Raw genomic sequence first — 27,014 nt, forward strand, 5'->3', positions numbered from 1 at the left:
TGATAAAGCAGTGGTAACCAAAATGGAATTATAACCACGGCGGAAACCGCTCAGACAGACAGCCACTTTAACACACTGATGGCCACCAGGGTGGTAACCGCCAACAGCCAGGCGTAAGACAATGTCCCGCCCACACTATTACGACCAGCCTATCCTCTACGTTTTCTGGGGTGGTACCAACGACATCAAAAGCATGGCGGACATACTGCCCAGAAGTCAAAGGACTCACTTGTGGAAACTCAGGGAACAACCACAATGCCATGGAGCCCGAGCTGCACATATTTCCGATGCTCGTCTACCTTCTGCTGTATTATGAACATCAACGCTAGCGAAGACAACCACGGTGAGTACTGCTGCCTAGCACACAAGGGAGGGGGGAGGAAAAAGAGAGTGACACACACACACAACACAAACACCCCCACCCACAACACCATACACACAACCGGATGCACAAACATTACATATTCACCCCCTACCCCTCTGGAATAATGCAAGGACAAAATGATTTGAAGAAAGTGAGTGTAATACGATAAAATAACATGAATAGGTGCATTAAAATACAAACGTGTATACCTATTTACAAATGTAGGGACACTACCCAGTCCTCAATGTCCGTGGGCCACAAGGCCACAACATATAGGCCAAGGCCCCACCTCACTCCTGCAACAACACGGAGAGAACACTGCAGGGGCATCAGGTCGAAAATACACAGGCACCTCAGGGGGACAGGGAATGGGGGGCACCTCAGCCGGAAGATGACACACCACTGGTCCTGGAGGGGGAAACATGCCCTGTGCGCTGTCCTGGGGAGTGCAAGGCCACAGTCTCTTAAGTGGGTGGTTTGCCCACTGCGTGGTCCTGGGGAGTGCAAGTCCACAATCTCTCAAGTGGGTGGTTTGCCCACTGCTTGGTCCTGGGGAGTGCAAGGCCACAGTCTCTCTAGTGGATGGCTTCTCCCCTGGTTCTGGAGGGGCCATTGTGCTCAGTGTGCTTCATCCTGGGAAGTATGGGGTGAGTGATGGCTTCTTCCACTGGTTCTGGAGGGGGCATTGTGCCCAGTGAGCTTCATACTGGGAATGATGGGGTGAGTGGATGGCTTCTTCCACTGGTTCTGGAGAGGGCATTGTGCCCTGTGATGCAGATCTTGGGGAGTGCAAGGTCACGGTGTCAGACCCACAGGATTTGCAGGGGCCAGGATGCACAACAGCCCATGGAGGCAGGACTACACACTGTCCGCCGGTGATGGCTGCTCAGTGGTGGCAGTGGCGGGGCTGGTTGCGGTGCTGGCAGTGGTGGGGGGAGGCTCCAGCCCATCCCCTGCAGCCTCGGACGGCTGCCCACTGGGGCTGCTGCTGCTGGCAGTGGTGCTGGCAGTGTTGGGGGAGGCTCCAGCCCATCCCCTGCAGCCTTGGACGGCTGCCCCCTGGGGCTGCTTCTGCTGGCAGTGGTGCTGGTGACGGTGCTGGTGGTGGTGCTGGCAGTGGTGCTGGTGGCGGTGCTGGAGGCAGTGCTGGCGGCAGTGCTGGTGGCGGTGCTGGCAGTGGTGCACTTCCCTTGCAGCCTCGGATGGCTGAACCACCATGGTTGGTGGTGGGGGCTCCGAATGAGTCCCAGCACCAGGTCTCCTGTCCTTCCTGCCTGCTGGTGCAGGCCCCTTGCCCTTCCTGTCAGCATCCGGGGATTGCCCCCTGTCCTTCCCTCCTGCAGCTGGTGGTGCCTCCTTGCCCTTCCCTTTCGCAGCTGGTGGTGCCTCCTTGCCCTTCCTAGACACTGCTGGTGGTGCCTCCTTGCCTTTCCCTGTCGCAGCTGGTGGTGCCTCCTTGCCCTTCCTTGAAGCACCTGGTGCAGGCACCCTTTCAGTGTTCCTGCCTGGTGCCCGGGATCCTCTCCCACCCAGTAGCTATTGACACTACTGTGGCCGTGGACTGGATGGCTGAGGTGCTCGCCTGGGTACTGACTACCATGGCCCGATGTAAAGGATGGGGGGGAGTGGTAGGCAAGTGGTCAACGTTGGAGAGGTAAAGCTTCTTAGGGACATTGGGGCGGGAAGAGGGTAAAGGTTTGGGAGTGGAGGAAGAGGAAGTGGTTGTAGAAGGTGTCTGTCTGCTGTGTTTGGGTGCAGGTGCATGGGTTGGATGCTGTTGTGAGGTGGATGGCTGTTGGGTGTCTGAGTGCTTGCGTTTGTGCACTTTGGGGGGAGGGGGCACAGACACAGTGGGAGAGGACACAGGGGACGTGTGCATAGATGTGGGGGTGGTGACTGCTAGTGAGGGGCGTGCAGTGATGGGCATGATGGTGATGGTGGGAGTGGATGAGGATGTAGTGCATGCAGGTGTGAGTGTAGACGCAACTGGGAGGGAGGTGAATGACGAGGAGGAGGGGGACACAGTGGAGGCAGTGGATGTTGGTATGTCTGCATCTGGATGGTGTTTGTGTGAGTGCCTGTGGGATGATGTGTGGTGCTTGTGTTTGCCTGAACCACTCCTGTGTGTTGTCTTGTGTGCATGCTGGTCTACCTGTGTGCTTGGGATAGGTTGGGGTTGAGGGGAATGGGACTGGGTAGAGGAAGATGGAGGGGGGAGGCTAGAAACAGGGACAATGGCTGCCATCAGGGAGGAGGCCAGAGCCCTTGTGTGACTCTCTAATGAACAAATTCACCATCAAAAAGTATCTCCCAATTTCTGTAGTAGAGGCAAATAACAAAGTTAAGAGTGGCAGAATGGAAATGCCATTGTATTACAAAACATTGCGTAATCAGAAAAAACAACCTTTCTGAATTAAGAGCCAAATACAAGAAAAATTGCTGGATGGCAAAACAGAGATATCATGAGGATTTGTGGACCAAGCTTCTCATGTCCAACAAACAGAAAAATAACAAACAGTTCTGGCAATTGATAAACTGACTAAATCAGGGAAAACAACTGACAAATGAATGCAGGTATAGATGCAGCTACATGAGAACCCCATTTACTAACAATGTACTCACTCCCAGAGCACCACGTGAAGGAGGAGGCCACTCAGGCAGTAAACAACTTAAGTAAGACAAACTTTGGCTTTAGAGTGAAAATAGAAACAGATTTATCCCTATTTGATAACGAACAAAAACACGCCCTAATGAACATAGACATCGAAAAGCTAATAGGCCTTATTAAGAAACTAAAACTGGAAGGGGCAGCTGGCCAGAAGGGAATCCCGAACGCCCTTTTCAGAGGAGACTCCGCATTCTGGGCTCAATATCTGGCGCTGCTTTTTAATGACTTCCAGGGCACTACGGGGCTACCAGATGCATTGAAAGTCAGTATTTTTCACCCAATATACAAAACGGGAAATCCTGCAGCCCCCTTGAACTACAGGCTAAAGAGCCTTGATTGACGTGGAAACAAAACGCTATGCAGACTGCCTATTGCAACAACTAGCGGAATGGAGATATGATAGACAACTTATTTCTTAATGCCAGACAGGCTTCAGAGCTGGTATGGGAGCCTCTACCAATCTGGCAGTCCTGGCTCCGTTGGGAAATAAAGCCATGCTCAAGAACAAAAGGTTATTTGCGTGTTTTATTGACCTGAAGGCTGCTTTTGATTGTGTGCCAAGAACCCGCTTATGGGAGAAACTGAAAGGTTGGGGCTTACCCTGCACCCTTCTGAACACAATGATGGACTTGTATACAGGCACTTGGGCACAAGTCAAAATTGGGGAGGGTGGCCACCTCACCAATAGAATACTAACAGCAAAAGGATTAAAACAAGGGTGTGTACTAGCTCCTATGCTGTTCAATTTATACCTTGCAGACCTAGCCGAGGCCCTCGTACCCGTAACAGTCATCCGCCAGTATTGGCCAGGAAAGGAATGGCATGGCTACAGAATGCAGACTACATGGTTTTACTCAGCCAAACACCAGTCGGACTACAGCATAACACTGACACACTTTATACATACATAACAATGCAAGGCCTGGAACTGAACTTGAGCAAAACTAAGGTAGCCCGCCTGGTTGATACGAAGTTTAAATCTTTTTTGTGGTTCTCAAATGGAACCCGGGTGGAGGTTTCCCCCACATATAAACATTTGTGATTCACTATGGATCACCTCTTGACTTTTAAGCCACAGCTTGCTGTTGCTCAAGCTAAAGCCCACTCTTTGACCTATGGTTTTAAAGTATGAAAACAAAAACTGAGTTGTCTGTCATACACTCATTTGCTTTCTGTCATGGCAGCAAGGCTAATGCCCATCATTACTTATGGAGCCGAAATCATGCAGGGGAAGGATGCAGCTTTTTATAACCAAGTCCAGACGAAGGCCTATAAATCAGTTTTTTTTTATTCCACAATCAGCATCCCCAGCCCAGGTCCACTTAGAATTGGGTCTGAAAAATTATGAACATCAGAGTAAATGTGCCTTTACCAAATTATGCTAGAGAATGCGTGCAGCAGAGATCGGTACCATAAACAGTCTATGCTGGATCAAAATCGAGGAGCAACAGGCTTTACAACGATAAAGGCACTAGGGGTCATCACTTAGACAACTGTATTAAAGAGCTAGGTTTGCGAGAAGCCTGGGAGCAGACCCTGGCCAAAGTGGAGTTTTATCAGAAGGCCAATTCTACCACTAAGTTGAAGTCCCTAATTCTAGATAAACATAAATTTGCAAGAAGACAACATGCCTGGACTGTAATAACATCATATAAATCTTTACGGGCTCAGGAGTATCTAGCAGCATCCTTCACCCAGTCGTTGAAACATCAGTTTATACTTTTTCGATTTGGGTTGATGGAAATGAAAGATATGGTCCCTCTATGGAGACACCAAGCTCTGACATATTCTTGCCGACTGTGTAGGTACAAACAAGAGTCATTAGAACATATCTTTTGTGTGTGCCCGGCTTTGCTAGGCCTCAGGACATTGTATTTGAAAAACACTTTCAGGTTACTAAATATACGCTCATGTAGGCCCACCGTTATCAGTTGGCTTAGTGGACTTTCAATCCTGTTTTCTTGTCGAGGGACCAAATTTGTGGTACAGGCCCAAAAAGAAATGGAGAACAAAGTCTAGTAAGCCGAGAGAGCCCGGTTTATTGGTTTATGTTAGAAGAGTTCCCAAATGGTTAACTCCAGCTAGAAATTAGTCATTGGTACCTAGGTATAATTTTGTGTTATTAACTTTAGGAAATTGCCTGTGTTTTACTTTTAGTAACCAGGACGCAACGTGGCTTTAACACAGGACTAAGAAAGTCCTGAATTTAAGATCAAGAATAAGGTTGAAAACAGTGGAGTTGGCTTTAATCATGTACAGTTTAACACTATGACATGATTTAGATTCAAAATAGCAAAAAAACATTTTTATGTGCTTTTATTCTTGTACGGTGACTATGTTTGAGTATTTATATAGTATGTACGCTCGAATTACGATGGTTTTAATTAACTTTGCTAAATAAAATTAAACTTTCAACAGTAATTGTTTCTAAATGGGAGAAGTTTAAAGTGTAGAAAAATGTTCCATATTTTGAACATTTTTGCAGAACATTTTCTGCACTTTAAATATATCCCATTTTTGAAAAAATAGTGTTTTTGTCTTATACATGTAAAGGTGCCACGTGTGGCAAAAGGTATGTCCTATGGCACAAGTGCATACAACATAGGCTCTCAGTCACCCATACGTATATATCCAATTCATACGTACACATGTTCATACATGGCTAAAGACCATGGGCCAGATGTATCAAACAATTTTGCATTTGCAAACGGTGCTAATCACAAAATTCCACTGTTTGCGAATGCAAAATAGCCTTTCAGGATTTATGAAAGGCATTCGCAGTGCAATTTGAGGAATCACTAAAATAACGATTGCCTAAATAGGTAATCGCAAATAGGGAATACCTATTATGCGATTACCTATGCACATGTACCATGCAGTTCCTAAATGCAAACTGGACATTTAGGAAATGCAATTACCACAAATTCAAATTTGGGGTAACCATGTGCAATTTTTTAAAATGCATTAAAAATGCATTTTTAAAAGTGCCATGTAAGGCCCCTAGGGCATGTGTGCGCTTTACATATGCACAATTTCTTTGGGGGAGGGTGCATCAACGGGGGCCTTAGGTCCCCAGCACCCTTGGATTTACATTACCTAAGTTGCGAATTCCTAACAGGAATTTGCAAATTAGGAAATGCAAAACCATTCGCACCTATGGGCTTGAAGGCCCGTAGGTATGAATGGAGTCCCATTCCCTAATAGCGATTCCCTAATAGCGACTGCGAATTTTAAGAAATCGCTATTAGGGATTTGCTATTTTCTTACATCCCATTTTGCATTTCTTAAATAGCGATTTCTTAAAATTCGCTATTTAAGAAATGCAAAACGGGTCTTTAATACATCTAGCCCCATGTTCTCACTGACCCACAAGGCAGACCTTTCATAGTGCCCCTAATCAAAGTATTTTGTTCAAACCATAGTGTCGAGCTCTAAGGACATTAGGTTTAAAGTCAAGCAAGCTGGGCGTTAGGGTGTCTGGTAACAATGTGCAAGCTGTTTAGCCTTCAGTAACTAAACAATGATTTTCACTGATCAGACGTAGCTCGTACTACAGAAAGAGTTGGAGACCCCTGCCCTAGAGTTACCTGAGAACAAAATCATGAAATGCTAAGAGCCCTCACTGATCATGATGCATGTGTAATGCAATATTCAATCGAGTAAAATGTGATTTCAGACACAAAACTCCACGCATTTACACAAAGGATTTTAAAAATACAACAATAACATTAAACAACCCTTTGATTACAATGGATTATCTTTAGCGGCTGTCTGAGTACAGTTATTGCTTGCTTTTGACCTTATATTCAATTACAGAGCTCTAAGTATAGCCCTTAACCATTGCCTCCTGGGCTTGTCTTAAAAAATAGGAAATGTGATGTAATCTCATTCTCAGACTCACATGATAGGTATCTATTGGAGGTTGTGTTGTGTTAAAGCTGTTTCAGGGAAGTTACAACGCTTAGGGTAATTAGAACATTGAATTCTTGAGAGCTCCATTGCAGACAGTTGAGTAGCTCCTGATTTATAATTCCTGGCACAGGCCTTCCGCTTCAACATTGCAATGTTTGTAGTTTGGTTTGTCTCTTTTTATTTTAGAACATTCTACCCTCAGTAGGTGGAATGTTCTAACAACTTTATAGCCCTCGTGTCTCAGGCTATACCAGTTTGGTAAAGTCCCTCACCATCGTTAAAGACCCCCGCCTGCAGCTCAGGCTTATAACTCGGGTACAGGGCCCTTAAAAACTGGTATAGCCTTAGGGGGTGGGCTAGGAGAATATAAAAGAATTTTCAAGTAGAAAGGCTTCACTTATTCTAAGCAATATTCCTTTCTGGGTAAACAATGCATTTGCAACAATTCTGCCAGGTTGCCGTTGTTACTGCTGTATGTACAGTACTTAGAAAACGTAAACCTCGATACGGTGCAATGGGAGAGTCGTACAGTTTAGGGGTGCAGGTTTGAAGGTCCCAGATGCAGCAGCATATGTTGCTTTGTTCCTGAGTTCTTAATTCTCTTACATATTATTTTACTAAGAAAGTTGCTCAACAGCAGAGAAACTGACTTTGTGCCCACTAAGGACAAGATTAACTTCTGGTGCAGTTTCCCATATTAACAGATCAAAAAGCCGTCTTTATTTACACCCAAGGATGGGATTGAAGACCATTGCTTCCCTTGGTAAATTTGTAATCTCTCAAAAGCCCCCCCACTTCCATCAGAGTATGAAATTTGTGCCTGTCCATCAAGGGTAAGGTGTGCCTGTAGGGGTTGGCTATGCCTGGTTGCAGAGTTCTCATTATAGATATAGGTACAGACTCTGCTTTCTCTCCTGCCCTTCTGCATGTCCCTGTGCTGCACACTTCTCTTTCTCTCTGCCAAAGTTGTTTTTGCCAGGATATTATTGTGTGCCTGGCTCTAAATTACACAGTACTCACTGAAAGATGGATCTGCCTGTGGCCTCATGGACGTATCGCCTTTACATAGAATGAGAGACCCAGTATGGGCTATTGCTAACCTTGTGAGTGGTGATAAGAATAAAGTTATTGCCTACCTACAAGCAGTTGTAATTAGCCTGGTACCCCAAGCTTTTCATGTCTCAAAAAAAGACTGTTGATTAACGGGAAAAGAAAGGATAGAATTGTCTCAGTATTTCGAAGACAGCAAGTGATGGTGTGACTATAGAATATAACCCACATATTAAACTAGACTAAGCTCAGAAACGTTTGTCTTTCTTGTCCTCCAGTTGGTAACAATTCTACGAAAAAGAATGTGGTACAGAGTGGAAACCGCTGGACTTTCTACCCTGCAAGAGGGTTGCCCAAAGAAGCGAAAGCTGCTGCCTCTGATTCAAAGCACTACTACCTGGTGAGAGTATTTCATATGTTATAACTGTGCTGACAGTCATAAAGTAACTCAAAGACAGGTGTAAGGAACTACATATACCAACTGAGGTTCCTTTCTCACCGTGGGACGCGAACAATACTTCCAACTGTACTCCTGCCAAAGACACAGCCTTCAATCCATGGAGCCCCCATAACTATGGTGCTTACTTTATTACACAGGTATGTGTGTATGTATGTGGTACATAGTATTTGTTTGACATGAACCTAGCTAAAGGCAGTGGACCACTCTGCACAATCATGAACATGTAAACAGCCAATAAATGATATGAGAAGCTACTGAATTGTGGACTTATACTGGATCATGATGTATTGTTCTTTAAAGACGTGTATCTCCAACTGTTTCCAGAATTGGATATGCGTAGTGCTTGTCCAGATGGATACTGGGATATGGTTCCACATCCTGGGTGCATAGATGGCAAAGGCTTGCTACCTTGTTTTTTTGTTTCCATTCTGATGGTGTCCTGGCTACAGGTATGCCAAGAGCTACCAGAGATGGTGAGGTTGTCATGCCAGTTAGACAAGGTTGCTGTTTGTGAGGGCTTTGTAAATGATGCAGCTGATGGTGTGGGCTATCAAGTGGGCCCAGTAGTGTTCCATCATGTAGTGGGTGAGAGGGTGCAGCAAACACTATGAGACCTTGATCAGGGGTGCATTTCCAGGGGCGTGTATGGGGTGATATACCCTCCTAAAAATGTATTCTGTAATAAATAGTTGGGTGCCAATGCTTTCAGTCGGGTAATGTGAAGTGTCTGGTGGATTTCACCTAGGATTTTTACGTGCCCACACTGAGAAGAACACATGCATTCTCTCTCATCTATGTTTTGAATGCCTTACAATTGTTGATTAGTTAGAAAGATATTGCTTTAGGTACCCCTAACAATACACAATCCTCTCTCTTTCCACTGCTTCTCAAGTTCCCTCATGTATTTCTTTTCATATAATGTGTTTTAGCAACATGTCCTAAAGAGATTGTTGGGAACTCTAATGCTCACACTCCTCCAATCTTACTGACCAAGCTACGTCACTTACCTTGTTTGACTGATTACATAATCTATTCTTCATTTCCATCCTGGGTGAATTTTCTTTTGTTTTCACTAGAGTATTATTTGAGTTTTCGACAAAGACTGTGATCTGGTTGCTTCCCTCAAAGGCCACAGAAGTATGTGAAACACTTTCTTCATTCAATCAGTAGTTGCTCTTCATTCAGATTTCTTAAGCAGTCTTTGTGTTCCAGCTCAGAGAGGCATTTGGCAGGGAAATTAGTCACTTTGTTGCTCTATCCACCCAAAGGTAAGGGCAAGGCCAAAGCACAGGAGAAGTCCTGCTACTGCCACCTATTGATGGAATTAGAGGAGCATGTGCAAGTCAGTGAGAGAAGAGGAGTGAGTGAAGATGAGCCAGATTTGAACAGGAAGTCAAAGAGCAAGGCTCTTGTGAATGAAGCACAGTGGGCACCAGTAGTGGAGTAGAAGAGGGAGCTGGTGGTGAGGGACGGCTTTCCTGGCAAGTCTTTTCTGGGTCGCAGGCGGATGACAGGTTGTCCAGCCTTTGTGTGTATTATGTGGTGGAACAGCAGTAGTTGTTACAGTTAGATCCAGAAACCGAAAAGCACTAGATTCCAGGGACTCTTTAACATATAACTGAAATGAAATTATGATTTCATATGAGTACATAGTGCCTATAACAAATGCACATTAACTCTTAAGGGGACTATGCTTTCTTTTCAGTATTATCAGCTTAGTACAAAACGTTTATGAATGGATTAGTAACATATTTTAGCAAGCATTGGTAAAGCCATTAGGTCTGGCTTGTGTTTCCTGTTCTAAATGTTTTTTTTAAAAACCTGCTCCAGTGGAATAACGAAACAAAAATCAAATGCCTTATGTATTAAGTGCATGTGTGAGCTTAAGATATCCGATAATTCAGTGTGCTTGGAAAATGTGAAATGGTCCATAGTGCACTGTAATGCAAGCACTATACAGAAGGCAGAATGATAGACTAAAAAAGCCAATAGCATGAGATGAGAAAGAAACCATCCTGCAAGCGAAGCCAAACCCCATATTTTAAAGAATCTGTAAAAAAGCTAGCTGCATTGTCCAGTCAGGCCATAAAGGGATATCTCAGGAGATCAATCAAGTTCAGAGGCACTCTGTTATTTTGAAGCGTTATCCATCGACATATATTGGCATTATGGAAGCTGCTGAGTGGGCAAAAGTTATCATGGATTGTGCGCTATTCCTGATTTTAAATTCATACAAAATAGGAGCTGCCCGAAAACATTAGATAACTATTGTTGTTACTGATTCCAAAGTTTGTGGATAGGTAAGAGTCAGACCACATTTTCGTCATTCGTACTTTTTCAAAAGTCTAATCTTATTGATAGTGATTGGGATGAACGTCTGTCTATGTGATTTTCTTATGAGCATATATTTTAAGTAGGCAGTCATCAACGGTTGACTTGTATCTTAATCCATTACAAACTGTGTAAAATAGTTTTACATTAAGACTCCTTTCTGTTTTTCTAACACACTTTTCTGCCTGTATTGCAGTGGGTGAGATTATTTTATGTTTGTTGGTGAGGCCATTTCAATGTTAACGCAAGGAAAGGATGGCTGCTCTGCGATTTTGGATAAGGGTTTATACTTCTTAGTGATCTGAGATGACAGTTGTAAGCATGAATAATCTTTGTTGTTGGAGGTGGAGTTGCTACGTAGTATAGAAGGTATGAATATCGGCTTAATAGCTACGTTGGTTTGGATCTTCCCAACCTGGTGGACTCGTCACAGAAAGGATCGTACAAATACCAGAAGTGGTTACTGATAATTCCTGCTTGCTGTAACTACTGCCCATCACGCTAAGACAAAATGCTTTAAAATCTACCTCAGTACATGTAAAATTACTGCCCGATGTGAATGAATTACTGCCAGTGGGAAATACATCAGTTCTAGCAATTGTCATTACAGAAACAACAAACTACTGCCTAAATATTACCAAACATAGGGCCACATTTAAGAGCCCCTTGCGGCCCCCTAGCATCATTTTTTTTTAAAACACTAAGGCAGCGCTAAGGTGGCCTTTTCCACATACCATATTTACAAAGTGGCACTATGCATGCATTGCACCACTTATTAACCCCTTGCACCACATTATGCCTGCACCAGGCATAATGTATGCAAGGGGGTGTTCTGGCACTAGGAGGCCCGCAAAAATGGTGCAGTGAAATTTAACAAATTTGACTGTGCGTTTTTGTCATCATTTTTAACGCTTGCTCAGAGCAGTCATTAAAATGACGCAACCATAGAAACCTATGGGCCTCCTTACACTTTGCTACACTAGCGTCAACATTTTTTACACTAGTGTAGCAAAGCGCCACAATAGAGGCAAAAATGTTGACACTATTGTTCTAACGACCTCCATGGTGCACCATATTATAAATATGGCGCAACCATGGTGTCCTTAGGTGCCGGTAGGGTGGGCGCAGAAAAAGTGGCACATCAGCTCCGATGCGCCACCTTTTCATAGATATGGGCCATAATACACAAAATAGGATCATCTCTAAGGTGGTCTTAAACTGAGTGAACTGTACCACCTTTCATAGTATGAAGCTTAGACTATGTGTGGTCACTAAACCCAGTGCTGGGCCTTTAAATGAGCCTGAAAGTGGACCTTATTATTTTAAAAAATCGTATTATCCTGCCTAAGGATACATTTCATAACTGGCAGTAATTTCTGCTAAATGGTTTGAACTATATGATACGCTGTAATTTTACTTCCCGACTGTAACTACTCTCAGGGTTACCTACTCCTCACAGAAAAACCATAGTGTCATCAGTATTGCAGAGTTGCAATACTGGTGTTCAGTAACCTTAGAAGTGACTTAATTCTAGTGGACCAATGATGTTTCACCCTTCATTTTCTAATGCTGCTAGTTATTTGATGGACTGCAATCTGAGGGACCCAATGTCTAGTGCTTTATTTGTAATAAAGTGAGTGCCACAGCATGAGATATTTTCTGAAGAGGCCACATGGCTGGCACTACCAAATGTCCTAGCCAACGTTCCCAAACATTACATTTGGACGACTCCTTGGAACTTAGCTCTGTAATTATGGCCTGGACCTGCTGCTGTTATGTTATTTTTTAGTTATATTGAACAGGGTGTTGATGAGTTCTGCTCCAAAGCAGAACCACCATGTTGGAGATTGTCATAAGGTCCGGTGTTTACCACTAAATGCAGGTACTAAGCACTGGCAAATGCCAGCAGAAATTAAGCACTGCTAATGGCAGCTGACTGTGAATTGAGTAACCATGGATGTTAAAAAACCTAAATTCTAGTGGTAGCGGGAATGAAATCCTCTACCCTTGCCCCAGTGACATTGCAAGATTGAGCACTTCTCCCACACTTGCTCCTCCCTTGCTGTCATATTTGCTGTGGAGTGTGTATGACATGATCAAAAAGAGGAAACTAAAGAAGTCAGTTTTAATTTGACAGAGTAGGCCCTTAGCCATAACTAGCTGAGCTCATGCATCACAAACCCGTCCCCGTCCCACTTAGAGGTGAGGGTAGGAGTTGCATTACAAAATATCGAAAACAAGAATATTGAATCGAGATGAATATTGGGTCAAAAATATTGTCTACAAAAATATTGTGTTTTCATAGTTGAAATGTAAACTACAATAATATTCTGTTAAAACTATTGTGGAAGAAAATGTTACCAAGAGATTAGAGTAAGAATACAATATTTCATGAATATCAATTTAAAAGTGATTTATTTAAAATATTATATTAGTAAAAATAATAATTTAAAATGTTTAAAATCTCCCCTGGCCATGACCATTGGGCAGGGGGGCATGACTCCTGTCTCTGCTAAGACAGGAGTCATTTCCATGAGAGTTGTGCATCAAAAAATGGCGCAAGTCAGGTTAGAGCCAATATTTTTGACTCTAACCTGACTTGCACCATTCTTAGATGCACAACCCCCATTCTTCCCTACGCCTCCGCTGCCCGGTTAGAGTCATTTATTTTGACACTAACCAGGCCGCAGCGCCGGCTAACCATAAATAACCATAAATAAGGCACCCGGCTGGCGCATTGGAATGGCGTTAGCTGGCGGTAAACTTTTTGACGCAAATCTGCCCAATCGCTGATTTGCGTCAAAAAGTATAAATATGGGCCTTTGTGCTTGTGCTATCTCCTTAAAAATGGTAGAATCAGTGTATAACCAACTGGCATATTTAACTTACCTGTAAGACTCTAGCAGAGTGACACTTCCTGTGCCCAGGATTTCAAATTAAATGCTACTAGTGGGAATTAAGCATTGACTTGCCACCCACTTAAGTAGCCCCTTCAAACATGACTCAGGCCTGCCATTAGAGCCTGTCTGTACAGTTTTTAAACTGCGATTTCTACCTGTTAAGATAAACCTTTCGTGAGGTCCAAACCTTCCTTTTTAATACATATAAGAAACCCCTAGGGTAGGCCATGGACAACCCCAAGACAGGGTACAGTGTTTTTAAAAAGATGGACATGTACATTTTATTTTTACATGTCCTAGTAGTGAGAAACTCTTATACTAGTTTTTCACTTGTGTAAGGTCTACCTCTCCTACAGGATAACATTGGAGTTCCCTTATTATACTTCATTAGCTATAACTCCCAAATGGTAACAGGAAACCCCATTCATTTTTGGTGTCTTTGAAAATGTAATGAAAAATCCTATCTATGGTGAAGTGAGATTTTTAGTTATAATTCTGAAAAAATCCACTTTAATAAAATTGTCATTTTCTTGCCTCAGCCATTTAGGGCCTCATTAGGAGTTCGGAGGACGGGAAGACGCATCCGCCTTACTTCTGATGGTAGGTCGCTGCCATACTGGCTACTTACCCGCCGGACCCATTAAGAGTTTCCCGCTAGGCTGACAGGCAGAAACTGAGGTTTCCGCCAGTTAGCCTAGTGGGAAAGTGGTGCCAGCATTGTCTCTGGCTCAAGATCAAGCCGGCGGTAATGCTGTCGCCTGTAGGGTGCACCAGCTCCCTTGCAAATTTCACATTGCGAGGGTGCTGGGCAGGAGGACCCCTGCACTGCCCATGCCAAGTGCATGAGCAGTGCAGGGGCCTCCCTTTGGCTCCCTGCACCAGTTCTCTGCCAGCCTTTTCAAGGTGGTGAAACCGCCCAGGGTGATTCCGACCTACACCCACCGTCAACTTGTCAGGATCACCGATCTCGGGGGAAACGGAAGAATTCTAGCGGCCTGACCGCCAGGGTCTTAATGTGGCAGTCGGACCGCCATGGCAGTGGCAGCCCTGACCACCACCGCAAGGCTGCTCATAATGAGACCCTTAGTGTGTGCAGCCTATCTTTGGGTCACATGACTGGTTGTAACTGATAGATGGACTGTATTCGCCCTAGACAGTCAAACACAATAGCGGGCTTAGGTGTGCCTGGATAGGCCATTACTAGTGAGTTGGGAGAGCAGTGCTGAGCACATCCCAACTTACACTCTAATAGGCTGTGTCCTACCTCCACACTAAGGGCTGTATAACTTCTTAGTTAGTCTGGAGCCAGGACAGGGAAGGCAGGATGCCCGTGGACTTCAAAGCAAAACATTTTGAAGCTTCTCCCTACTTCAAAGGAAGGCCCAGGTATAAATATTGGAACCCAGAAACAAACTCCCTAGTACACGTCTGGACCAGTACATACTCTGCCAGGAAGGACTGCTGTGCTGCTGAAAGGACTGTTACTCTTCTGGACTGCTGCTTTGAAGGACTGCTGACCCACTGCCTTGGTGGGAAGGACTGGACCAGCATCTGTTGAACCCAGGACCCCAAAGTGCCTCCAAGTGCTAGTGAACAGGGCTACTGACTACAGCCTCAGGCACAGAAGGCTCAAACAACCTTGAACCCAGCACCTGGACTCTGCCATCTGTGAGTGTACCCTACCAAGCGGTGCCACCGAAGTCCTTCACTCTTGGAAGTAGGCCTAAGGTGTTCTGCCAGCCTCTGTGGACCTGGCAGAATTGAGGCATCTCCCCTGCTGCAAGGTGCAACCCCGAGCAGAACCAACACATTGCAGCTGCTGCATGGATCTTCTCCTTCGCAAAGACCTGCATTACCTTTGCAGCTGGAAGTCTCCCTGGAACCGCCGCTGTGTGACTCATCCTCGACACAGGCTTATTGACAGAAGCCTTGATGCTGGGTTCCGTATTGCAGCCTCACAATTCCTTGAATATGACACATTGCCCAGTCTGCACAATGCATTCTTGATGCTGGACTTCACATTGCAAGCCCTTGTTGACTGGATCCCTGATGATGAAGGATGACACCGCACCTCAGGACCGGCGCACTTCTTCTCTGCGTGATGCATCTATTCAGACCCAAACACCACTTCGCAAACCAGGATTTACGGATTTAATGTTCAACAGACCAAATTAGGTCACTGTGGCTGGCCTGCGATCCATTGTGGTTGGCCTGAACTTGTGACTTTGTCCCGGTTTGGTGCAACCAGATATCCACAGTTGTTGCTTTGTGCTTTTTGTCATTGTTTTCACTAAAATCTTTAAAATTGCATATCTCTGCTTCTATCGATTGGATTTTTCTCAATCTGGTCTTGTTTTGGCTATTAAAAATTACTTTACTGTTTCTAATCAGGTGTGGGATTCCTTTGGTGTGGTGTTTTCAGTTCATGTTTGAAGTGTTGCACAAATACTTTACACATTGCCTCAAAGTTAAGCTTGACTGCTGTGTCAAGCTGCCAGGGATTGAGCACAGGTTAATCTGGAGTTTGTTTGTGCCTAACACGAACAAGGATTGTGGTGGCTGCTTGAGTAGGGTTTGAACCCTCTCAATCATTAACCCAGGTTCTTACAACACCTATATTATAATATGCAATATTAAAAACAATGATCTTAAAAAAAGGTAATATATACAAAACATAATATTCACATAATATTCACACAAAAAACTTTTGTATGTTTTTATTTAGAGTTTTCATAAAAAGCCATGTACAACATCAACATTCCAATAGTCTAACATTGCAGCATTACCCCACGGTTCCAAAACACAGGGTCTCATTACGAGTTTGGCGGTCTGACAATCCGACCGCCAAACTCACGGGGAGAACATCACCGCCATGACAGTGGCACCCACCCAATTGTATTACAATGTTCCCGCCGATGTGACCAGTGAGAACACTGTATTACGCCGTTCATTCCGGGCTGATCGGCAGGAACAGTGCTACAGTATTGGTCTCAGCTCCCCTAAGGGAGCCAAGGCCAATACTGTAGCACACCAGCACCATCGGAATGCGCACTGTCTGAAAAGCAGACAGTACTCATTCCGATGGTGCTGGGCAGAGGAGCCCTTTCACTGCCCATCCCATGGGCATGCACAGCGCAGGGACCCCCATGTGGCCCCCGACACAGGCTTTCTAAAAGCCTTTCCATGGTGGGGTGACCGCCATGGAAAGGCTGGCGGAAAGCTGAGCTGTAATCAGCATGGTTGTTAGGAGGCCAAGAAGAAAGTGACAGTCTGTCACCTCAATCCTGGTGCCTGTAATTCTCCGGAGGTCCCTCACCCCAGCTGCCCAGTAATCCCCCAACCTTGGACACCACCATGTCATATGTAGGACGTGAGCCAGGATGCTGCTGCACCTACAGCAGTTCTCGGACAGGGTCGGAAAGATCCTATTCAGGTGTTGTGGCATAAGATAAGCATTGTGCAGAAAAAGAACTGCGTTAGCTTAAAGTCCACTTTGCTAGTCAATTTCTTCACCTGGGCTCACACGGGTTTCCACTCCTCATCTGTAAGATATTCCTCCTAATCCACATCCCAACTGTTGCGAACAGCTGCCATTTCTATACGTCTGTCCCCCTTCAATATACCACATACAAACGGGAGATGCGTCCCCTACTGGATCCTGGGTCTACTATTGTGGTGTGCATTTTGTACCTCCTCCAGAACGTCTGTCTAGATCTTCTGGACCATGCAGGAGAGTTTGGCATACTGCAAGAACTTTCCAGATCCTATCTGGTACAAAATGCCAGCCTCGTCCACTGTAATAAAAGAGCTGTTCAGGCAGCGAGCACCCACTCGAAAACAGCAGTCCGCGTCCACTGAGACATGTCCATCAGTGACTGTATGCACTAAAAAGGCTTCAAACACCAGAGAGGGAACAGTCGAGCATTTGGGGGCTTCTCCATTATCTGTTTCAATGCCAATTCCCATACCCTTGCCACCTGCCCCACAACATATGGGCAGTCCTCTGGCTCATGGGAACCAATCATCAGGTGCTTGGGAAGGTCTTCCTCCTCCTTCTCCAACAGTCCAGCCAGGAGCCATTTCTCACCATTACCGCCCTCTGTGCACCATAACGCAGCATATTTCAGTAGCCCAACCATATAGTGCCACTGCAGATCAGGTAGACCCAACCTGCACTCAACAGAGTTCAGTTTCCGGATATCTAGTTTAACTGTTTTCTCCTTACCCGCCCACACCGAGGACAACAGGAGGCTACTCCTTTCCATGATCGTGGACCTTGGTAGTTCACAAAGGGCCAGAGGTATCAAAGGGTTTTACTCATATTGTGTCTATGGGAAAATGTGTTCATACATATGGCCCAAATCATTTCTGTAGGATATAGAGACCACCCTGCCCCTCACCGAAAGCGACATAGTATTTCAAAATATAAAGGAGGCGTGCAAACTGTTGAGGACCCCCACACACTGAGTCCGTATTGGTGACTCAAAGTTGGCCAATGTGTATGCCTGGATACTGGAACTTCTCTGTTTCCCAGGGGATCTCCATCTTGGGGAGATCTGTTGTCGCACTGTCAGCCAGTCATGCCAGAGGGTAGAGAATCATCTTTTGCTTGTTGACACGTAGCCCAGACACTCACCCAAAGTCCTCCTTAATCCCCAGCATCATCAGCACCAAGCATGCTGGGTAGCTCATGTAATGGAGCATATCATCTGAATGCATTGACACAATATGCATGGAGTTCCCAACCTGTATAGCCCAGTCCCGATGATCCTGTCTTAGGCGTATTGCCAGTGGTTCCATCACTAGTGTGAAAATGAGTGACAACAGAGGGCAGCCCCGTCACGTACCTCTCAATATACTGATGGACTCTGACAGTATGTTCCCTTGCCGCACTCTGGCAGTGGGTCTGGTGTACAGCAGTCATGCCCAGGACAAAAAACTCAGACCCAACCCCATGTGCTCTAAAACCTCTAACAGCTACATCCAGCTCAGGGTGTCAAAAGCTTTTTCGATGTCCAGAGCCACAAGCGTGGCCTCCAGAACTGTCCCACGGACTGAGTGCATCATGTGAGAGGAGTCCCCGGTTCAATGGGTTCTCCATCCCGGGATAAACCTGCACTGGTCCTCTTTGAAAAGGTGAATTACAGCTCGCCGCAGCTGCACAGCCTGTAATTTCCAGAGTATTTTTGTGTCGACTCCCTACATTGACAGTGGCCCACGGAACCCCGGATCTCTCAGGTCCATTTTTTTCTTAGGGACCATGACAATTAGGGCGTTCCAAATGGACAGAGGCATTCAGCCCAGCTCCAAGCCTCCTGCAGCACCTCCAGTAGGAGGGGCCAGCAAAGCAGAGTAGGTCTGATAATATTCCAGTGGTAGTCTGTCCAGGGCAGGGCATCTACTACAGGCCATAACTCATATGGCTGCCGACATTTCCTCAACTTGTATCTCCCCTCCAATTCCTCCCTCTGAGCATCTGTGAGACTGGGGACAGCAATCTGCTCCAAGAAGGCCCTTGCTGCACCTAGTGAGTCGGCAGCAGGCTCCCCATACACCCCTGCTTTATGTTCCCTCAATGTCTCAATCTAAAAGTGTTCAGGCCCGCATATTCCAAGTAACCATATGCATGTGACCAGACTCAGTCTTCTAACTGTAGACCCTTCCCCCCATCGAGCCAAGGCTGAACCCCCCCAACTTGCACCTCTAGAGCCCAAACGGAATGTGCAACTACCGTACATCCACAGTGTGGGTTTTGTCCAGTATCATGCTGATCAAAACTAAAAAAAAACACTCCCAAACCCTCCCTTGTTCCCAAGGGTAAATACACAGAAACTGTGTCTCCTCAATCATAACAGATCACCCCTTCCTCTAATGTATGGCTCTAAATGTGTGCGTGACACTCGCAGCGTGTGGATAAGCCACTCCCTTCGTAACAATAAATGTTTTACAGGGGCAAGCAGGGCTCAGGGCCAACCAGCAATTGGTTAGTCTGAAGCACACTCTGACCCTGAACTGCCCTTCGCAGAAAGCTCCCCACATACTCCATTTTGGGTTTACCGCACTTCACACAGCACCAAATTATCACCACATGCAACCCCCTACCCAAATCACACACAAGAACTAAGAAGAGACAATGTGGGAACAAGGAGGTTCAACATCCGTCCTCCCACAATGCGTTGCACCTTACATTCTGCATCATTGCAACAAGGCAGATTATCACATTGAGGCACTTCACTCAAAGTAATACATCCCACAACATTACCCCTCTCGAGTCATATCGTCCACAGCACCATCTGCATGCTTGAAGGTGCTGCAATGCTGATCGTTCAGGGAGCAGTAGGTCCATTCTATTCCACCACACCGGCAGTGCAAGCAAGTGTACACACCCCACGTCAAATTTTTATGTCCCAGGGTGCTGCAGTGTGTCCTCTACTATCACGGACTCTCTCTCAGTGGAGATTGTGGATGTGACTGCCTCCAGCAATGCTCCTGCTGCCTCTTGTTCCGACCTGTGACTCTCCACATCCAGTGTGCCATCGTGGTGTACTAACACTCGAATTTCCGAGCATGAGGCCCTTCTACTCCTGCTGCTTCGCTTTCCCAATGATCCATCCCAGCATTTCCACTATAGCCGAGCTCAGGGATCTCCAGACATGAACCCAAGGAGCCTGCCATGTCCTCGTATCTCTAGCCAGTCCCACACGTCCTCTAGTTTTGTGAAAAAAGGGACCCTCCCTCATGCTCTTGCAGGTCTTTCATCTTTGCAGGGTAAAGCAGCTCGTATTTTAGGTCCTTGGCCCTCAGTTTTTGTTTGACTCCTCCAAATGTTTGTCACAGCTGCTGTACCCGTAGCATATAATCTGGAAAGATCCGGATAGTTCGATCCTCGAAATCAGGATCCCCTGACTGTCGAATGCCTGTCAGATAGTGTCCCTACCTATGTAGTTAAGGATCTTGACAATCATCTTTTTCAGCCCCCAAACCTCCGGTGGCAGAGGAAGTGCCATCACTCTATGGGCATGTTAAATCACAAAGACAGGAGATAAGCTGGCCTCCTGTATTGGCTTTTTGGAGACACTGCTCAAGCAAGAGTTCCAGAGCAGCACCTTCGAACCCTCAGTGAATCCCACAAAGCAAAGGGTGCAGCGTCATGAGAAGCCCTCTGCATTCTCAGTGTGCATTTCGAGGTTCAGCGTTTGTGCTGTGAGGCTGGAAACCATTGTCCTGTGGGCAACCACCTCCTCCTGAAGTTTATTCGCTTGCTGTTGGGTTGCCAGGGACCGCTCAGCCACCTTTCATAGATCGGCCTGCAACAAATTCACATCCATAGAGACTGAGTCAATCTTAGCTTGTACATCAGCACTGGAGGCCTTTCTCGTCAGATCATGGAGCTTCTGCTCTGTTCAACCAGAGCCCCCCCGCCAGGTCCAGTGGCCATATGCCCAGTGGCACCCTGTCCTTTCCCATCTTCAAGTCGCTACTGAGCCCTCCATGCAGATCATAGGCACAGCAAAGTGCACCTTCTGTCCAGTCGAATCCTTGTGCCTCACATTGACCCTCCAAGTACACAGTAGTGGCACAGGCAGTTTCTGTCCAGTACTAGAGGGGGCCGGCCCTATCTCTCTCTGCATGCCGAAAACAGGAAGGCAGCATCCTTGGGGGCGGGTTCACTCACAATGTGCAATCAGTCGGCTCTTCCAGGGGCCCCACAGCAGGGACCACTCCCCACACTTCCAGTGGATCTCGACCACATTGTCGGGCCCCCGGCACCTCCAAAGCCTTCAGCTGGGTCACCTCACTGTCCACAGATCCCATTGTAGCCCCCTCCACCACGCACCAGGTCCCTCCTGTGTGGCACCATTGGCAACCTCCGTCACCTGATTGGACGTTGCACCTCTGAGCACCTCACCCGTGTCTCAATGCAGCACCTAAGTCCTACAGCGCCCCTCCAGTCTGTCCAGAACACACTTCGGGGGGGAAGGGGGTGGGGGGGGGGGTCCTCTGCCACCCCATAAACACCTTAGGCTTAGTTCAGGGACAGTTCGTGGGCCCCACAGGCATCAGGCCCAGTCAGGGAGGGGCACAGCTGCCAAAGTTTCAGATTGCTTATGTGGGACATTTTCATAGTTTCAGTGTACTTATGACTGACATTTGAGTAAATGTGTGACAGCAGTTTCTCGTGAGCAAAATCATGCAATAAAAACAGATAAATATCAGAAATAACACACATATGAGGAACGAGAAACTCTAAGGAACTCCTTAGCAGGTGTTTTTAAACCTATTTCTAAATGCACTGCACCCTCCACGACTCCCCATCTCAGCACCAGGTGCGGCTCAGCTATCAGTAACAAAGGAATCTCTCTGACAAAATTAGTAACCCATTGATGAATCCACATAAAGTACAGTTCTGTGTTATGCTGGTACAGGTTCTTTGCAACAGGCATATTGGCCCTCTATGCTACCTTATGGAGAGAGTCAAAACTGACAGCAGACAAAACTCTGACCTGTCTCCAGCAGGAACATTAATCCTGAGCCCTTCCTTGAATTTAGGAATTCTCACAGTGCTGGGAAAATAAAGCCTGCTGCTTCAGACCGCCTTTGTCGCTGTAGGTGAAGTGTTTTTTTGTGTGAAGCTGGCTGCAGACAGCTGCAAGGACAGTGTCGCTGTGACACGGAGACAGGAGTCAGTTGATGACTCGGAGAGGGAGGGCTGGCACAGTGACAGAGATGATGCTCCTCTCTGCAGCCTGTATAGTACAGTACTGCATTGCATCTCCTGTAGATTGACGTCATATTGAGCGCTCAAGGCGTGGCACATTCGTCTTGAGAGCTGTGCCGGACACCTGTTAAAGGCACTCAGCACCTGCCCTCCCCATGACAGAACAGCCCCCCCCACCCATCTTTCACCTCCACATATACAACAGGGCAGCAAATGTCTAGGAGGTTAGGGAGGACATGTCGTGTCCTATAATTGAACTTAATTCATTGCGGGTGACAGCAGCAATTCCAGGGGGCCTGGGCTGCCAGGTACTTGAAATTAAAAAATATGTAGCCTGCGCCGACCGGACCCTGGCTTGACAGTCACAGTCAGTCTCTGCCCATGTGGGCTTCAGAGGTGGCAGCAGCCCCAAGGGCGTCGAAGATGTAAAACAGATCGTGTCCAATGATTTGCATCAGAATGGCTGCAGCCACCAAAAGGTCAGTGACATTATTCCGGTGGAGTGGTGCAAGTTTGCTGAAAAAACAACAGGTAAAGCACGACCTCCTCCCCACCATTCACTGAAAGGCTGGGCACTAACGGATATGGCTAGCAGGATGCAACTACAGGTCATGTGACATCATGGTACGGCCCCTGAGGCAGCCACTGCAGGATCTCAGCTGTTTGCTAAACAGTAGTCAGCTGAGCCCAGCCTGTAGCACTCCGCCCGAGGTGAAAGAATCTGCTGGCTGCTTAAATAAATGATACACAAGGCCTGATTGAGGCCAGTACGACTCTCACAGTGCACTGTGCACAACACTCTTCGCACTGCTGTTAATGCAACTCCTCTGACGTTCGCGGTCTATGCCAGCTCCTTTCCTTGCACAACGCAGGTGGTGTTAAGGTGCTAAAAATGAGTGATTTTGCATTTTAGTTCAGTGATGCAGACCACCACACTAAAATGCATTAGACTAACCTCTGATGCGTGGTACTGGGCAGGGCCGGAGGGGGAATTCCCTCCCCTCTATTTCCCTACTCCTTCCTCCCTCAAGCCAGCTCAGGAGCAGATCTGCTGCACTGTGCTTCCCTGGCACACTTCTCAATGACTGGCGCAGTAGAGTCCAGGCCCAGTGGCCGAGTCAACTCTCTGCAGTCCTTCTCCGCGCCTCCAGCTCCACCCCTAAGTCAACAGGATGCACTCAGGGCGGGGGTTGTTGGCCCTCACACCGGACTCTGCAGCAACAATCCGGGCCCCAAGGCAGACATCTCACGCAGACACGGCTTGCTGCACATTGAAGGGGCGGGCAGCGGGAGAGACAAAATAAACCTTAAATAAAAAAAATAAAAAAACGTACCTGCCTCGCCGCTGCACCACTTCTCTTTCCTGGTCACTGGAGACACAGGCTCCCAACCTACCCTGCAGCCAATCATAACGCTGCATGAAAGCAGAGTTAGGATTGGCTGGAGCGCCCTGGCTAGGCACTCCCAGGCAAACTAGGAGCTCTGGGCCTACTCTCTCCAGCCCAGCAACACAGTACAAGGTTTGAGAGAGCACAGTGCGCATGTGTGTTTGGCCAGCCCGAGACGGCTGACCAAACATACATGTGCACTGAGGGGGAGTGCTGTGCACTCCCCTTTTGTTCCTGTCATTCACCAAAGCCCCGCCCCTTTAACAATAAAACGATAATAAACACAGTTTATTATCATTTTATTGTTAAAGGTTTGCAGCAGCTGCTGCTGATGGGGGGGTGATGCTCCGCCACCACAGCAGAAGAGCCACCGCTGATCTTGCGTGCCGCATTCTAGCGGGCTGCCATCCTGAGGCCTTCTGCAGTCTCTGTTTTGGTGTGCCTGTGCGGCAGCTCCTGCTGACTTAAAGTGTAAAAGTCAGCTTCGGAGTGGTTCAAACTGTGCCTCATTGTTCTCCTCAGCGAGTGCCACCTCAGCAAAGGTGATCCACCACTGCAGAGTGGTAGGATGATTCAGGATGAATTTCTTGGGCCAGGAGCATCTGCCCAGTGCTGGCGATCGGCCATCTTGCCAGCCATGTCCCTCCCATTCAATATTTTTAAACCAATACTGCTGTTGTTCACCGGGGGTACTGCTGGATTTCTGATGAATCAGCTGGCTGTGCCATTAGAACCTCTTGACGTGTTGTGTTCTGTGGTCATAGGAGGGATTGGAAGTCAGAAATATCAGCTGAGCTCAGCTAAGAATGGAGAAGGGTGAAAAGCTGGCAGCATGAACAGCCCAAGGACTGAAGTAGATTAGAGTAGGCAGGTGGAAAAAGAGCTATGTAAACAGTACAAGTGTATTTGTGAAGATGAATATTTTAGAGCATAGGTAAAATGCAATGTCTTGCTTCGAATGGCTGAAATCTGTTCGGATTGAGAGATGGACTTGGAAATGTTTATTTAAAATATAAGACATATGTTGGGGTGGTTTTCAAAGGAAGTGTTGATTCAGAGTGATCGGAGAATTTTGCTAAATCAAAGGTGGTCATGAGGAGTTGTTTGTCGATTTTCAAAAGCTTATGGGTCCTTGATGTTTTGAAACGCAGAAATGGCTGAGCATTAGATCTTTTATGGAACCGATGTTGGTAGTGGTACAGAGCAGAGGGTTTGAGGCAATATGGCTGAACGAATTTGGATGCTTGGTTGAGCGGGTGAAATCCTTCTCAGGCAGCAACCACAATTCTTCTCAGGGTGAAGTCATAAACAAACCCTAAATTAACCTGTGCTCAACCTTTAGGTAAATGCCACAGAGCAGTCAAGCTTAACTCAGAGGCAATGTATAAGGCAACACTTCCATCAGTACCACAATGAAAACACATAAAAATTACCCCACGCAGGTTTAGAAAAATAAAGCAAAAATTAATAAATGAAAAAGGTCAAAATGACAAAAATCCACTCAGTAGAACTGAAGTTATGAATTATTAGTTTGTAAAATAGTGCCAAAAAGCATAAAGTGCCAACCGTGGCTATCTGGTCACACTGGACCAAGTCAAATTCAAATGTTCAGGCCAACCGCAATCGAGGGCAGGTTGGATACAGTCCCAAGTTAGTCCCGCTGAAGGTTTACCTGCTCAAGTTTGTGCCAAGAGTACGATTCACATTGCAGAAGGCTGCAAGGAGAAGGGAGAGTGTTATTGGATGCAATCAGCAAAGCACGAGGATCCGGACATCATCCGAGCAGGCTTTGCTGGAGGTTCATGGTGGCAGTCCCCGCAAGCAGTTTATTCTGCAATGTGAAGAGTTGGCCTGATGGAGCTTCATGCTTATTTGCGGTGCAAATGACAAGGTCTCTACTTAATTTCAGCCCTCATTAGCCACACCAATGGTCAAGGACCCGAGAGACACCATTTAGGAGTTAGGAAGTCGCTGCAGCTGGGTCCAGGGGTTGGAGCAGGATGTTTGAAGATACTTTTATGTCCCTGAGGCTCGGATCAGGAGGTCAGCAGACTAGCCCTTGGAGTCACTCTGGTGACCTGGGTTCAAGAAGAAGTTGCACGTACAGTTCTCCTTTCCCAGGCAAGAGGGCTGAAGGCGAGCACAACGGGTCAGCAGTTCCTTTAGAGCAGCAGTCCTTGTAGCAGTACAGCAGTCCTTCTTCTTGGCATAGTACCAACAGGGACAGAAGTGTACTGAAGCATTGGTGTCTGAGTTCCCCTTGAATATCATGGTGCCCTGGTTCTGTCATTTTGAAGAAGTTTCTACACAGTGTCTAATAGGGGCATGGAATCTTCTGCCCCCCCCCCCCTCCGCCCTGGCTCCAGGTTTGCTACAGTAACAATGTTGGGTTGTTAGGCCCTTTGTGTGAAGACACAGCACAGGCTATTCAGTTGCAAGTAGGGCTGTACTCTGCTCTGCCTCCCCACCCAGCCAGCAGATGTCCCAAATCCCTAATTCCTAATCCCTCTAGTGTGACAGTCTGGGAGGAATTCATAAAATGTCACTGTCAGTTACACCCAGTCATGTGACCCAAGACAGGCAACAGACACAAAAGGGCTAAAGGTAGGAAAATGCCAAAATTGTAAAAATTTTATTTTCAAAATTATACTGAAACATCTGACTATACCAATAAAGATAGTTTATCAATGCAATTTTATAGGCACCAAACATAAAGGGTTGACCTGTTCCCATTTGGAAATTACACTTATAAAATGTAATAAAGCAACCCCAATGCTGTCCTATGGTAAAGGCAGGCTTTACAGTAGTAAAAAACAAGCATAAGAGCTTTTCACTACCTGGACATGTTAAATTTAAAAGTACATGTCCTATTTATTTAACTATATTGCACCCTGCTTTCTGTGCTGTCCATGACCTACCCTAAGGGTGATTTATATGTATCAAAAGGGAAGGTTTGGGCCTGGCATAGGGTCTTTTTGCCAGGTTGACAAGGCAGTTTAAAACTGGACATGATCAGATTGTGAAGATGTTTCCAGAAGCCTGCTGTGGGAGTGAGTAGTGCTGGATTGGGTGGTAGATACTGAAGAGTCAGTTAGTGGGTGAATCAATGGGATTTTGTGAGTGGTGAATTGTAGTGTTCACATTAAAGTCATTGAGTGTAATGACAAGGCAGTGAGTATTGCATTAGGTTTAAGACTGCATCAAGTTTATCAATAAGATATC

The 27,014-nt window shown here is 46.3% G+C and overlaps 1 protein-coding gene across 1 annotated transcript in view; it reads right to left on the reverse strand.

The window, feature by feature from the left end:
* The window catches only part of LOC138302094 (trypsin-3-like), a 161,385-nt gene that overhangs the window by 39,072 nt on the left and 95,299 nt on the right, over positions 1-27,014 (reverse strand). The window lies entirely within an intron of this gene.

The sequence above is a fragment of the Pleurodeles waltl genome, chromosome 6 (assembly GCF_031143425.1).
Source record: "Pleurodeles waltl isolate 20211129_DDA chromosome 6, aPleWal1.hap1.20221129, whole genome shotgun sequence".
Classification (NCBI taxonomy): domain Eukaryota; kingdom Metazoa; phylum Chordata; class Amphibia; order Caudata; family Salamandridae; genus Pleurodeles; species Pleurodeles waltl.